The following is a 17,090-nucleotide window of genomic DNA, read 5'->3' as shown; positions in this document are numbered from 1 at the left end:
ATGAATGGGAATGGGGTTCTGACAAATCCTCCAATGACTATGAACCCATTGAGACATTTAGAGAACTAGGTGAACCTACAAAAGAAGAGAAATTTCATAGAAAATACAGAGTTGGTCAAGAAACAACCATTGAGGATCCCACACAGTCTTTGTCTCTAGGTTCTAGCTCGAAATCATGAAGGATAAGGACACCAATTTCAGAAGGTGCTTTTAGTAATGACAATTTGGACTCATTCACGATCGAGACAGATGAGGAGAGTTCCAACGATGACCTTGACAACTACCTTGACATACCTGAATATAACTATATATGCACCCTAACACCCATTGACTTCGAAAACATTGAAGGCCTTCCCCTTGTTCACCACCAAATTATTGACTTGGACCATGAAGGACATGTGTAGTTTGACACATTCCAAAATGATGAAGCCTTTATTGACTTTCTAGGCATATGAGATGATCTCCTACTTGGGGAGCATAAGACGGGATACAATATAGAACTCAAAAGCATGACATATTTTAGTGAGTGTTGGGTCTTCCAGGTGCAAAAATGTAAAAATAAAAGCAAATCAAGGGTTTTGCGGTGAAAACCACATTGTGGAATTGTCTGATCCCAAAAAAGTAAAAAGAAAGGACGTATTTGAGGGTGAAAACCTCTCTGAGATGCCCAGAGATGGAAGGCTTGACATTCTCCCAATATCATGTGAAGAAAAAGCATCTATGTTAGTATAGAAGACCATCAAAAGAAACATTGGTACGGAAGAGATTCCACATAACATATTCCTTGCACAATCTCTGACAGAGGCAGAAAGATCAAAGTTCAGTAGTTTCTTCACAGGGAAACAAATCAATTTTGCATGGTCATATGTTGATATGCCTAGACTGGATCCGGATTTAGTAATGCATCGTTTGATAGTTAAATCGGGGGAAAAACCAGTAAAATAGAAGTTAAGAAAGATGCATCCAGAAGTGACATTATTAGTCAAGGCCGAGCTTGTAAAATTATTGGATGTTGGCTTCATACACCCAATTCATTATTCTAAATGGATCTCCAACTTGGTACCTATTAGTAAGCCCAATAGCAACATCAGAATATGTATAGACTTCAGAGACATTAACCAAGCTTTTCCTAAGGATGACTTTCCATTTCCAAACATTGACCTAATCATACTCAGAGAAGGTCATGCAATGTTATCATTGATGGATGGATTTCTTGGCTACAATCAAATAAAAATTGCAATTGAGGATCAGCACACAACAACATTTATTTATCCCTGGGTAACTTTCTACTAGAATGTCATGCCCTTCAGGCTAAAGAATGTGGGTGTTACATATAAAAGAGCCATGACTACTATCTTTTATGATCTCATGAACGTAACTGTAGAAGATTATGTTGATGACCCTTGGGAAAGTCAATAAATAGAGATACAGATTTGGACATCCTTTCAGTCATTTTTGATTGGTTGAAAAAATACAAAGTAAGATTAAACCCCTAGAAATGTGTCTTTGGAGTAACCTCTGGGAAGCTCCTAGAATTCATTGTTTCAAAAAGAGGAATCAAAACCAATCTAGCAAAAGTCAAAGTGATCCTAGAAATGCAACCACCAAGAAATATCAATCAACTTCAATCTTTACAAGGAAGACTCCAGTCTGTATGATAGTTCATAGCACAACTTGTAAATAAATGTCACCCTTTTCAACACTTGCTACACAAAAACATCAAATTCAAATGGGATGATAACTGTCAACAGGCTTTTCAGATACTCAAAGATTATCTTCTGAATTCACTAGTCTTGATTCCACTAGTTCCATAACAATCCTTGTTACTCTACATATCAGCTACATCAACAACACTGGGGGCATTCTTAGCATAATGAGATGTCAAGGGCAAAGAAAAGGCAGTCTATTACATTAGTCATACTTTGGTCAATTATGAGCTAAAATACACACCAATTAAGTGTGTGTGTCTCATTGTGGTTTTTGCTTCACATAAATTATGACATTACATGCTAACTCATAAAATTAAGCTGGTTGCAAGGATTGATCCATTAAAATATCTTCTCAATAAGGGGACAGTTACTAGTTGACTAGCCAATTGGGTGACTCTCTTGAGTGAATTTGACATTAAATATGTAGATAGAAAAGCAATAAAAGGACAAGCTATTGCAGATCAGTTAATAGATGCACCCATGATAGATGATGCTCCTCTAATTTCAGAATTTCCAAATGAATCCAAATGAATGAATTTCCAAAGGACTTCAAGCAACACTTCATGAAGTTAAGCTTTGAGCAGATGCCAAGAGAGTAGAATAGAGCCACAGATGCCATGGCTACTATTTCTTCACTGATTGATCTACCACAGAATGAAACCCACTATGAGTTCTTGGTGGATAACCTTTTGGTTCCCTCATATGAAACCACTCCTACTGAGATGATATGTGTCATTAGTCTCGATTCCTCGTTATGTGGTTCCATTTTCACATATCTTCATAACAACACCCTTCTTTTGGACTTATCCAACAACCAACATCGCACTTTCATTCGCCAATCTTCCCGATACATCATTTTAGACAATATCCTATATCGTCGAGGACTAGATGATACTCTCCTTCGATGTTTAGAAAGGGACAAAGCTCAGATTTCATTATGCGAAGTTCATGGAGGAATATGTGGTCCTCATTCTAGTGGTCATACCTTAACCAAGAAACTCATCAGGATTGGATACTACTGGCCCAACATGGAAAAAGATTCATATCAGTTTTTCAAGAAATGTAAACAATTTCAAATTCATGGAGACCTTATTCATGCACCAGCACAAGAACTTCAATCGATTGTGACTCCTTGGCCCTTTTGTCAGTGGGGACTCAATCTCGTAGGAAAGATTCACCCACCTTCTTCCAATGGCCACAAATTTATTATCACTTCCACATAGTACTTCACCAAATGGATTGAAGTCATGCATCTTACACAATTCACAAGAAAACAGATTGGTACATTCATTCTCAACTATATCATTTGCCAATACGGTATTTCCCTTGACATCATCACTGACAATGGACATCCCTTCAAAAACCATGATGTTTGTGAACTTTGTGATCACTTACATATTACTCATCATTTCTCCACTCCCTATTACCCCCAAGGTAATGGTCAAGTTGAGACGTCTAATAAAAACTATTCTTAAAATCCTCAAAAAGACAGTCAATGACGTTGGCTGAAATTGGCATATCCAACTTAATCCTGCACTTTGGGCTTATCGCACAAGTGCTCATACACCTATAGGAGCAACACCTTATTCAATTATCTATGGTGCTAAAGATATCTTGCCTATTCAGATTGAGTTACCATCTTTACGAGTCTCTTGGCACAACATTATTAGTGATGAAGACTATAGGGTCTCTCACTTACAAGAACTAGAACTATTGGATGAAAGAAGACAAAATTCTTTTAATCATCTCATGGTCTATCAAAAATGAACGAGTCATAGTTACAATCACAAGGTAAAGCCTCACATATTTGAGGTAGGTGATTTAGTTCTCAAAGAAAATCCCAAAAATCAGCAAGACAGAGAGAAGAAGGGCAAGTTTGAACCAATTTGTCTTGGTCCTTACATCATTATAGCAGCCTATGGATCCGGTATATATCAACTCTCAACCACAGAGGGTGAACCTTTGGAGGATCCTATCAACAACATGCACCTTCACAGGTTTTACACATAGATCTTCAAAATATCCTAATTCAAAAATACAAAAAAAATTGAAAAATACAAAAAAAATTGAAAACTTTAAAAAGTAAAGAAAAAAAACATTTCGTCCAATGGTGAAAACCATTTCAGTGGCACCTTGGGAAAGTACCATGGTTAAAACTTGGTCACCAACACCATGTATAGAGACATTGCTCCTCCTTCCTTTAGGATTCACTCTCATCCCTTCACTTTGCACACACTCACAACCCTTTCCATTCATAATAAATCAGCTCCTATCCGTGGCTAAGGAAAATCCCAAGTCTAGTGACAGATGTGGAACTAAGAGAATCACACATTTTGAGGAGTATAGTTTATTGCAGTTTTCTTCAGTCTATCCATGCGCAATCCATAATAAAGCAACACTTGCATCACAAATTTGCAATAAAGTTCCATCTTCTCCAGAATAAAGTATCAGTTTCATGGAGTTAGTCAGTTTTAGATGAGACATAAGAAGCAACGGGCTTCAACAAATCAAATCTTTCAAGAGACTCAAACAACATTATGGTTCAATACTATCTATCTTTTTTTCTGAAGGTAAACATTGTGACCATAATCAAATAGACTTATTCAAGTGACAAGAGACAATAAACTTGAGGACTACAGTGAATGTTGGTGTCGAGTCTTGGTTTTCTTTTGACTTTATCTTTTGGTGACATGTCTTTTAGCTTTTCTGGGATGTCTTTGACTAGAGATTTTATCTCCTGGATGTCTTTGACTAGAAAGAGGAGGATGGGGTATCGTCACCTTTTTTTCTTTGTTGTTTGTGGATTGTCTCTTAGTAATGCTTTGACTTGTCTGAGGATATGAGGACACCGTAAGTCTAGTATGAACTGGGGCATTCTTTGTTTGTGACTGTCTAATCTCCATGCAAATAGGTACAATGACTTTCAGGGTCGAACATATACCTTGATTGTCATAACATATTTCCCATAATAAATCTCGATGATGATAATAGCACAAGAAGCTCTTTCACTTCCATATCTTCTATCTTTCATCCCCCTTTCTTGATTGACCTCCTCAGGCCTTCTTGAGTCTGTGTAGCCTGCTATCACATGACTAAGTATAATGACACACCAAAAATATTTGCATTTCATGTAGTTTGCACCTGCATTACCATGTATTAGCATTTCATACATACATATAAGTATCACAATTGTACCATATCCTGCACACAATACATGTTAGCATATTTTACATTCTTATCATGTAAAGAGCTATTTGCATTATCATATTCATCTGGATTTCATACATTCACATATGCATAACATTAAAAAACATAAAATAAACAAAAATATATTGCATTTCATCATGTACATATTTTCATCCATATCATAAAATCAACATCATAAAACATATAGAAGCATCACATAGGTACACATGCATATAGCTACCACAAGGATGAATCATCGCATATATATAATCATAAGTGTCATGATATAATGATGTCAAAAATAATATGGCTACAATCACCCGAAAGTGTCATCATACAAAATGGTACAAAACTGATACATAGGGAGCCCTCTAAGGCTATGATGAATTCCCTCCCTCGGAGTTGGCTAGCCTCGATGGAGTCTAAGCCCTGGAAGGACACACCCTAGGATCATCTCTCCTGCCCCCTCTATCTAGTGGTGGTGGAGGACCCATGACCCCACCGCTAGATGCCTATCTCATGTCTCTCCCTCTAGTGGTCACAACAATCCACTATGGTCTTTGAAACCTCCTAGCTCGCTGATCTCATGGTACCACTCCATAATACAGATCTCTCTAGTAGCCTATCTCCTCCCTTACCTGCAGAAAATAGGCATATCCAGCTCCTGTGTCCTTTTCTTCCTGTCTCCCTACCCTTAGTGTTGTCTCAGCCTGTGTATAGCACTAAATAGCCCGATCCCTCTCATGCTCAATGTCCCTCAACTATCTCTTGAGTCTAGTTGTATCCCTCTTTAGATCCTAGATCTCATATTTTTGTCCCTGGAAGCTCTCCCTCAATGATAGTATCTCATCCTCCTCCTCTCCCCCCTTGCCTTGTCCCTGTGGTTGCTCCTGTCCCTGTCCCTATCCCTGTCCTTATACCTATCTAGGAGGCTATAGTTCTCTAGGAACCTGTGCTGCTGGCACCTATAACGGTAATCCACCTCTGCCCCTCACTAAATGAACCTGCTGAGCTTTTCTCTTCTCTCTACCACTGTGCCTCGCCTCCATCATCAAACTCTACCTCGGCCATCTCCACTATCATCTCCATCACTTGCATCGTGTCCCTCTATCAGCTAGCCTGGATCTGTCAGCCACAAGAATAGATGCTCTGCGCAATATGCAGTATACTTTGCATCCATCCCTGCATTCTCTACATCTGCCCAAATATCCCAAGGCATGAGAATCATCTTGAGAAGTTGTGTCACTTCTTGATCATAAGATAATAACATACCCAAATGCACCTGATCCCTCACTATCCGTGCATACATCCTTGAACCCTATGGCATCCATTGTATCTGGCCAAACTATCTACATACCCTATCAATCAACTGTTGCTTAATGATATATGGTGTCTGACCAATCAGATACCTACTCCTGAACATATATGGTAGCTCCATTGCGTCATCCTCCCATTCCTCACAGTCTCGGTATGGCCTCCATACCACACTATCTATCACGTCAATCACACGACACCAATACTCTAGCCTCACAATTCATGGCTATAACATAATCATATCATACAAATATACATCGATGCGCCCATGTCCCCTACTTGTATAGTGTATCGGTTGTGTAACTTACAGATGCTCATATTCCCATACCTACAGCAGCATCACTCTGCATCCTAATCATGTTGATCCGTGATATACAAACTAATGCAGCTCATAGTAAAAGTGTGCCAACAGACACAGTCCCCATGAAAATTTGGTGTTCTCAGTCACCAATGTCTCCAGACTCCTCCCCCATCCCACAACCAACCCTCGTGTTGCCCTATCCAGAAAGAAGAATCCACTGATCACTCCTTCCAACACTATCGGTAGTGCCAATCTTGTCTGTGTCATGGTATCCCAAGCCACATGTCCAACCCTAATCTCTAGTCCTCGATCCTAGAACACTCATCTCGATGCATCCCTATCTCCCTCTCAATCATAAGGAACTAACTCTCCATCGATTAGTATTCATAGTATCCTATATATATATCCTCTAAGGTGACTATCATCTCACCCATCGAAAAATGAAAAGTACATGTCTCTGAGTGTCATCTCTCAGCTAGTGTCATCCGCAATCCCATATTCATGTGAAAATCAAGCACATACATAATGTATCGCAATCCCATAGCTTCAACTGTTGCTCTATCCTTGAGTGTCAACTTTGGTCGTAAACTCTGAGTTGAAGGGAATCTCTCCCATGACTCCAGCATAGGTACATCCTCCTGTAGTCAAGCAAATCAACTATGTCAGTCAAAGTGGCATTCCTTGTTCATCATAAAGTGTTTCTTTTTTATCTTAGTGCTTATATCTATCATATGGAACTCTATCGTAGTGGTACTCCCTATTCATCACAAAGTGCTGCTTTTTATCCTAGTGCTTATATCTATCATATGACACTCTATCCTCGTAGCATTCCTTGTTCATCACAAAGTGAGCTACTTTTTATTCTAGTGCTTATATCTATCATATGGCACTCTATCCTAGTAGAATTCCCTGTTCATCACAAAGTGCTGCTTTTATCCTATCTTCTAGGGAACCTACTTGAGTGTATCCTTTTGAGTAGCTTATCCAATTGACAACGTATGTTCTATCATAGAATTATCAATTTTAGCCTAATCTAATTGACAATGTATGTTCTATCATAGAATTATCAATTTCGTTGGTACTCCATGTTCATCACAAAGTGCCTCGATCTATCCTATCCTAGGGCCTCTGCTTGAGTGTATCCTCTTGAGTAGTTTCCTTATAAGCAATGTATGTTCTATCATAGAATTGTCAATCCTAGCCCTATCTGCTACCCTAGTCTTCCCTAGTGGACCTATTTGAGTGTATCCTCTCAGCAACTTATCCAATTGACAGCGTATGTTTATCACTGAACTATCAATTTGGCCTTGAAGACACCAATGTGCATTCATGAAACAAACATGCTTGCATCCTTCCTAAATGCCCCTATCCTGCATAAATGCACCTTTAAGACATAGATGTGATCACATTGAACACAAATGCTACTGCAATCATATATGCGTCTGGCACCAACGCAGACTTGCCTATCCTACGTAGATGCGCCTGGCACCAATGCAGACGCGCCTTAACATTTTTCCCCTCACTTGACATTTTCTAGAGTGTATTTATTACACTACTTGGCATGCATTTATGATAGTAATTAATGCATCAATGTACAAGGAGGTTTTGTGGTACTTATTGGCTCTCCTGCATCTACTAGCCTCTAAAATCGGTGAACGTGATCGAATCTATGCACCAATGCCATCACCGCTAACTACCTATCGAGGGGAATATCATTCCCATCTTGGGGCAACTTTGTATCAGTTCATCTTATCTTCTTTCAAACAACACGACAAGCTGCATTGTCTCAAAGAGGGGCAAAATGTAGACACCTAAAATTGTCCTCTCTAATTAAATAAATATCTTTATTTATTTATTTATTTTATCCTAATTCTTATATTAATTAAATAAATATTTATTTATTTAATTAATTCATTTATCCTCTTCTAGTCTTATTCATCTCTTAATTCTTACACTACCTACCCTCTTATTATTTTCTTATTTCTTCTACTTACCCTCTAATCCTAGCTGACCATTTATCTTTTACACCTCTTAATCTTATCCCTTTATTTCCTATAGTGTCCTATATATAAGAGGATAATCCCCTTCATTATACCTCCTAATAATCCTATTCAACTCCTAGCATTCCTCAACTATGTATTCAAACTTTCATATGTGATCTAGCTATCAACCACATTTTTGTTCTTTGTTTAGCTCTTGTGCACACATAAATCTGAGAGCAAATATATCAAGCAAGGTCAATGGAGATAAGAAGAATGGAGATCCAAACCCTACTGGACATGTGATGGTATAATCTTTATGGTTTGTTGATTTACATTGTCTTAGGTAATCTTCATATGTTATGGTGGATCGTTGTTGTTGTTAGGCTAGGGTTTTATGGTTGAATCCATTTAGTCTTTCAATATTGTCATTCCATTTTTACAATAAATAATTAGTTAGGTTTTTCTTAGTTTTTAGTTTGTACTAATGAAAGGGTGTGTCCTTTGATTTGTGTCTTTTGAGTCTCATATGTATGGGGAGTCATTTTTGTATATTAAAAAAAAGTTCAGAGTTGACAAGCTCCTATCTTTCTGATTGTTTGTTGGGACTAGTAGTGTTATGGTAAAACAAGTCTATATAAATGAAAAGTCATTTTTGTGCAAGCAAGAATATCATGAAGTACCTGTGAGTCTGTAGCTTTTGTATATCTTTTTATTCTAAAATTAATATATAAGATTCATTGTCTTTATCTTCTGATAATGTTATGTTACACGTTGTTGATGAATCAAGTTCTTAGGATAAATCTAATTAAGATTTGTTGCAGTGTGCTATCACATGTTGTTCTATAGGAAACAAAATTGTTTTTGTTATTCTTGCAACATATAATGAAACCATTGCAGTGATAGTCTTGCATATTTGTGAGTTTTTCAAACTGTCTTCAAAGTTGATTACAAATATTCGTCCATTAAGTAACATATAAATTGTCAGATAAGGCAAAGGTCTAGTATTAGTTTTTTGTGAGTAAATTTGGTGTGCATAAGGTCCTCATCAGGGAAACATACTTCTTATTCTTGTTAGTATTGTTCTTTCATAATTACTTAAGGTTCCGACAACATTTTTTTATAAGCATTCATTCACTATTAATCATATTCAACTTTTTAGATTAAAGCAAGTTAAAAACACATAATAAAGAACAGTTGCAAGAAACATTTTACCATTCTTGTAAACAACTAATTTGACAAGTTTAAATTCATTGTAAAGAAGTCTCTTTGTGCTTTGGAGATTAAGGTATACCCGCTTAGGACTAGTGGAGCCTAAAGTGTAGAGGAATTTGGTCTTTGACCATTCTTGTTGGTTGGCCAAGGCTGATTGACAAATCACTAGGAGATTTGGCAAAGCTCTAGGATTTCCAATCTGTGGTTTTAGGAACCAACAAAGCCTATTAACTATCTTCTACCATAGCTGAAGACTCCCTATATGCAAATCACAAAAGACCCTTTGATTCCTTTCGAACCAAAAATTCTAGATAATAAGGGTTGGCCCAATATCGTAGGCCACTTGAAGAAAAAACATCTTTGTTGGGGGTCTGACTAGGCTATCCCAAAACTGAATTAAGGAGGTAGCATGAAACCAAGCATGTTACCAAGCCTCCCACCACTTGTTCCAAATCTCCCTTGAGAAAGGGAATAGAAAAAATAAGTGCAAGAAATATTCCTCCTTATTCATACAAAGATAATAGATAGATGGTCCCTGGAAGTCTCTCTTATGAAGATTCTCCCATGTGGGACATTTCCCTTGAGCAAACAGCCATAAGAAAAAATTACATTTCAGCCAAGAGAAGCTATTCCAAAGCATCTTCCACCAAGAAACATTCGTTCAGCCATGCAATTGCCTATCAAGCTGAGCATAACCTTCAGCAACAAAAAAATTGCCTTTTGGGTTAGGACCCCAAGCCAAAATATCTCTCCTTGAGGGAACTACATAACCTACACTCCAAGATATGAATCAACACCACACGATCTTCATCTGAGTCACCCAAGAGCCATTCACAAGGATCCTTCCAACAAGTCACCTCAACTTGTTCAATGCGCCTAATTGTTTTAAAATTCTCCAACTTAACCCATCTAGCACTAGTGAAAATATTGCAAAGAGGCTAAAGTTGTGGATAACTAGACAGAATAGAAGGGTGACCATCCCAAGATTCCTTCTAGAAAAGAGCTTTAGAGCCTCTATTACAAATCCAAAAAAGGCCATCTTTAATAAGTTGGGCACCTTTTTTAGAGTATCCCATGATCATTATCATTAGCACGCCATGATCATTAGCACTTGAGGGTTAAAATATTGGCCCAGTCTTGATCCTAACTCTTACACCACCTCCAATATAGCTTAGCCACTAAGGCCTTGCTAACCAAAGCAATAGATCTGAGGCCAAGATCCTCAGCATGTCTCGGTCTACAAACAAAGGCCCATTTAACTAAATTCCACTTAGAAGAAAGAAAACTACTAGACCAAAGAAGTTGATGGGAAAGAGCATCAAACTCTCTCATAAAGCTGGAGGGGGAGCCTGTACAAAACACCTATAAATGGGAAGTGCTTGCACCACAGTCTTAAGAAGAATCACTCTTCCAGCAGACGATAACCACCTGTAAGTCCAACGATTAACCTTGCAATGAAATTTATCCAAAATTCCTTACCAAAAATATTCACGCTAAACCCCCAAATCTAAAGGAATCTCGAGGTACAACAAAGGAAGGGACCCCATCTAAAATTTGAGGATCCTGACAATCCTATTCTAAATAAGCTGAGGGGTATTAAAGAAATATATGGATGATTTATCTTCATTAATTTTTTAACCTAAGGCTTTGCAATAGATATCCAAAGCTCTCCTGAAATTCACTGCCTCAATGATTCCATCCCAACCCATCAAAACTATGTCATCCACAAACTGAAGATGAGAGTAAGGAGGTAGAGAATTGCTCCAACTCCATCCTTGAATACGACCATGTCTTACCTGGGAAGTGAGAAATCGGCCAATACCTTTAGCCATGAGGATAAAAAAATAGGGAGATAAAGGGTCCCCTTGCTGAAGCCCCCACAAAGTGCTGAACAATTTAAAGAGTTCCCCATTAATAAGAACTGAGAAAGAGGTAGAAGTCACACAACTAAGAACCTGATTCACTCACTCTTCTCCAAAACGAAAACCCAAAAGGATTTTCTATAAAAAAATCCCAACTCACCCTATCATAAGCTTTAACCATGTCAAGTTTAATAAACATAGCCTTCTCCTTAGAGGAAGCCATCGAATGAATATCCTCCATAGCTATCACAACTCCATCAAGGATCTATCTTCCATCAATGAAACCACCTTTCTCCTTATAAACCAAAGTGCAGAGGAGAGGTTTGAGTCGTTCGACAATAAATTTAGTGATTATCTTGTAGACAACATTACATAAAGCAAGAGGCCTATACTAATCCAAGCTATTAGCCCCCTCCTTCATAGGAATGAGAGACAAGAAGGTAGAATTCATAGAATTGAGCATCTATTTATTCCTATGAGATTCCTGAACCACATCTACAAGATCATACTTTATAATCTCCCAAAATTCTTGGAAAAACTCAATAGGAAACCTGTGAGGGCCAGGGGCCTTGCCTTTTTTCATTTGAAACACAACCCCATCAAGTTTAGACAACAAAATGGGGTGCAAGAGAGAATCATTCATTTCAACTGAGACAAGAGAGGGAATACAGTTCAATATGGCTCTCTCTTCCACCATAGCTTCAGGATCCTCTTTGGTAAACAAATTAGAAAAAAAACTGACAACTTCCATAGCAATTTCTTCTTTAGATGAAAGATGAACCCCTTCTAAAGATATGAGAGAGGTAATAGAGTTACCATACCTCCGAACCTTAACAGAGTTATGAAAAAAAGAAGTGTTTCTATCACCTTCTTGGAGCCAATCCACATGAGACTTTTGTTTCCGTAAAATCTACTCACGCAACTCTCACTCTTCTAAGTCCTTTAGAGATAGGGACTCGGCCATAGTGAGATCCACAGTCATCCCTTGATCCCTAATTTAATGTGTAGCCTCATCCATCTTGTATTGAGCTACCATCTTGTGTCTATACAGATTCTTAAACATTGTTTATTCCACCTCTTCAACCTGTATTTCACATGTTGTAATCTCTTCTTAAAGGTGTACATAGCTCACCTGTGGGTAGGTACCCCTTCACACCACCAATCAACCATAAGATTCGTTAATGAGTGATCATGAAGCCACATCAATTGAAATTTGAAAGAGGGATTTTTGAAGGTTTTAAAAGATGTAGTAGAAAGGTTAATAGGCCAATGTTGAAAACCCCTCCAATCAAGAATTTCTAAACTGGTGGACCACCTATCATGCACCGAATAGCAGGAAACCAAAAAATCTATCAAGCCTTTTAGAGATAGCCTCAACACCACTCCTCCTATTATTCCATATCAAGATACCATTAATTGGCTTCACATCAATTAGATTCAAGATACCAATATTATCTGTGAGTAAATTTGGGGAAGGATCAAACCTAAATAACCCACCTCGCTTTTCCTCCAAACTAGTAATGACATTAAAATCTCTAGCCAAAGTCTAGGGGAAAAAAGGATCTTGAGCCCGAACAAGATTGATGTGATCCTAAAGATGTGACTTACCAACAAGATTAGTAGGAGCATACATATTAGAGAAGAGGCATCTTTCTCCAATCTCAAAGCTAGAAGCGACCATAGAAATGGAAGACCTACTAGAAAACCACCACAAAGGGGAAAATTTCCTCGAGTTCTTAAAGCAAGCAACCCCCTTGAAATACCATGACATCTCACTCCCTTCCAAAGGCCTTGGGTCCAGACACGCAAAGCACAACTAGGTAAACCATCCACTAGAAGCTTGCTTTCTTGAATAAAAACAATATCACAAGACTCAGAGTCAATTAATTTACGAACAACCTTTTATCTAGGGATGTTGTTCAACCCCCTTACATTCCACGAGAGCATATTCATTTATGTATTTGAGAGAAGTGGCAATCAATGGGCTTCATAGACCCCGACTCAACCAAAGTATCACCAATAAGATTAACTTTTTCCTGATCCATTTTACGTCCACTCCTTAAAGGTTTGTCTAAAGAACTCTTTTTGAGGGTCTTCTGCTGCAATCCAAAAATAGGCGGGGCTTTGTTACTCTTCACAAAACCTAAGGCTACTATAGTGGAAGGAGGAGTGGATGCCATGACCACTGCACCTTCAGAGACCTATGACCCACTAAGATCTCTGTTGTCCTGAACATGGGAAGGAAAATCCATAACCATTTGAATATCTTGTTGACTCTCCAAAGATAGGGCTCAACCCTCTTTCTTGGAATCCCCATCCAACACCTCATGCTGAAATTGGGCACCCAAGGACATTTCAACTGGAACTCCTTCCTCTTGGACGAAATCAACTAGAACATCAAACCTATTAAGGGTGACATCATTTTGCCTATCCAACCAGGTTCTCTTCTTTTCTTTGTCTTTATTCCAAGGTTTGATAGGAATGAAGCCATCTTTATCAGCAAGACCATTAGGCATAGGTGCTTTCCCCTTATCTTCCCCCAAAATAGAGTGAGGAAGATCGAAAATAACCAGTTTAGAAGATTTATTTTCGGGACATCTCCTCTATAAATGACCATATTCATCTCATAGTCTAGCTATTGGATATGGTCATCTTCCCCCAGCAAGCAAGAACCCCCCCTCGGAACAAAACAAGCAGAGTTCAGGACACATGCTAGGACACGTCAGCCCTAGCATGACACCCACGCAAAATGTAGAGCCATCATTCTCTCATAATTATTTCATCGGGTTCAACTATTGTTAGGGTTTACATAGGGATAAAGTTATATTTCAATTAGCATTATTTTCAAGCATAAATAGGGTAAGGTTTTAAGGATAATACATTGTTTTATAGTTAGGATGCTAAGTTAAAGCTTATGTTTTGTGGTTAGGATGAATTTTTAATTATGGTTAAGGTTACAAACAAAATAGGGTTAGGATTAAGTTGTGGTTTATTTTAATATTAAATTTTTAATTAGGACTAGGGTTTGATTAGGTTTAGATTATAGATAGATTCAAGGTTAGGTTTTGTTTAGAATTCATCCTATGTTAGGATTAGGGTTGAGATTGAAGATAGGGTTTAATTATGGTTAGGGTTAATTTTAGGGTAAGGTTATCATTAGGGATCAATTAGACTTAGACTAGGGTTAAAGTTGAACTTAGATTAGGATTAAAATTAATTTATGTTATTAAGAGTTATTATTGTATAGAGTAAATTTTGGGGTTTAAGGTTAGGGTTCAACTAGAGTTAGTGTTAAGGTTAGTGTGAAGATTGAAAAACAAATAGTCAAAAACTTGGATGAAAATCATGAATATTACACTAAAATTTATCCTTTACTAAGAATTTCAAGAGATATTGATGATTAGTAGTCAAACAAAATGTAAATAGAAGAATTGAAATAGTGAGGTCTTTAGAGTGACAAATAATAGAATAATGTGTTAAACCATGGATTGTGAAGTTAGGTGACTCTATTTTTTCAAGCTTCTATTCTTGGCACCATTTCCAATTTGGTAGGCTCTACAACAAATTGATCAAAAGGCTTGGTGCACCTTATCATATCTCTAAAATCTTATGTATAAACCCTAAAATGGTGACCTGAAGCAAGTAGTCTCAAAACTGCTTATCTCTTGAAGGATAGTTTGAAATTGTTGTCAAGTTCTAGTCCACTTCCACTTCTTTTTATTTTAAAATTATCAACCCGACTCTTTGAATACCACCACATTTCACATACCAGACATTAAGAATCCACTTCGACTTCCATACCCTTGCATTCTTTTTTATGTACAATGGCTTATCATCTATTTGTAGCTGGATTGTGATTTTAGCAGATGCCTCTCAACGTAAATATCAACTTTTGAAAATATTTTTGATAAAATAATATAGGCTCTATAGGGATCTATAGGGCTCTACACTATTTTTGTGGTTCCTAGAACTAAAATAGATCTTTTTAACATAAAACAAAATATATATATATCAACTTCAAATAAAAATTATGCAACATACTATTTTCATTACATAAAGAAAAATCCAAACAAAAAAATTACAAAAATGAAATAGTAAACTTGATGTATAATTATTACTGTTATTAAGAAGAACACACAATTTTAAGATATTTTTTATAGGGTAGGGAATAACTTTAAATTTTTCAAGATTATGAAAGGAAACAATGATGATTTCTCATCACAATCTATGAATAGTTGGAACAATGCAGATTTTTAGTTGGTAGTGTTAAGATGGAGGTGTCAAAGGAACTTATAGTGCAAGTAGCCATGCTTAAATGTGAAGAACAGAAGGTTCCCTTGCTAATCCAAAAAAAACTTTATGAAGATTACATCTTTATTTTCCTGGAGCAAGGTAAACAATTGAAGAGGCCCTAGCATGACTTCAGTAGAGAAGATTTTCCACCACCATGGGGAGCTGTGAGCTACCATCTTATCATATATTTTACTTTGGAAGGGATATTTGCAATGGTTCATGGCTACCACTTCCCCCTCCTAAATCATTTGAGGGATCACAAACTGATAAGTTACTCATACTTCCTTTTCTTTTCTATGGGAAAATGTGATGTTGAGGGGGTTTCTCCTCCATTGTATTAAGGTTCAATTTATACTATTTATAGTTTTTTTTTTTTTAAATGCACCTATTGTAAACCCTACCACACCCCACAACTCCCTAATTGAAAAAGATCCAAACCCTCCATTGCCATGCAACTCCAAAAAATAATTTCCTTCAAGGATGAAACCCCTAATGAATAATGATGAATAGTAAATACTCAACAGATACTAAGAGGGGGAGGGGTAAAATCAGTATAGACAAAAACTTCCTTAAACCACCTTGACTGCAAAGACTGCACTAACTAGTAAACAACATCACTAATCTAAATCAGGGCACTACCGGTAAAACACAACAAGACTGTGAAACAAATAAACCGGTAAGACTTAGATCTTCACACAAACTAATATCTTATTTCCACTTCACCCACATACTTAAAACTTGATATTCCATTTCCACTTCACCCCTATGCTTAAATTGGTAATACATCAGAAATATAATGACCACTGGATCGGCATGCAATATTGCTTAATAGAAAATACTAAAACATCACATGAAAAAGCATCACATATGACACAGTTATTTTTCACATGGAAACCCAACTAGGAAAAACCATCGTGGGGATGAATATCCACAAGTTGTTCTTTGAACTCTTCTGAAGTTTGCTCTGTTAGGAGCCTAGTCCGGTTAAGGACTTTTACAATAGGTTCTACTAGGAAACGATCCTTCTAGGGATAACCCAGTTAAGGGATGCTCTAAATACTCGGTTAAACATTAGAACCCTATTAAAGGTTACCTCGCAAGAGAATTTGAAGAACTCAATGATTTTGAGTCACCCTGTTAAAGGATTTACAAAAAACCTATTAAAGCTACCCGATAAAGGGATTTTCCAACTGTTGAAATAATTAGAAGTCAACAGGTAATACAATGATCT

This window comes from Cryptomeria japonica, chromosome 7 (genome assembly GCF_030272615.1).
Source record: "Cryptomeria japonica chromosome 7, Sugi_1.0, whole genome shotgun sequence".
In the NCBI taxonomy this organism is placed as follows: domain Eukaryota; kingdom Viridiplantae; phylum Streptophyta; class Pinopsida; order Cupressales; family Cupressaceae; genus Cryptomeria; species Cryptomeria japonica.
This window is presented reverse-complemented; position numbering follows the sequence as displayed.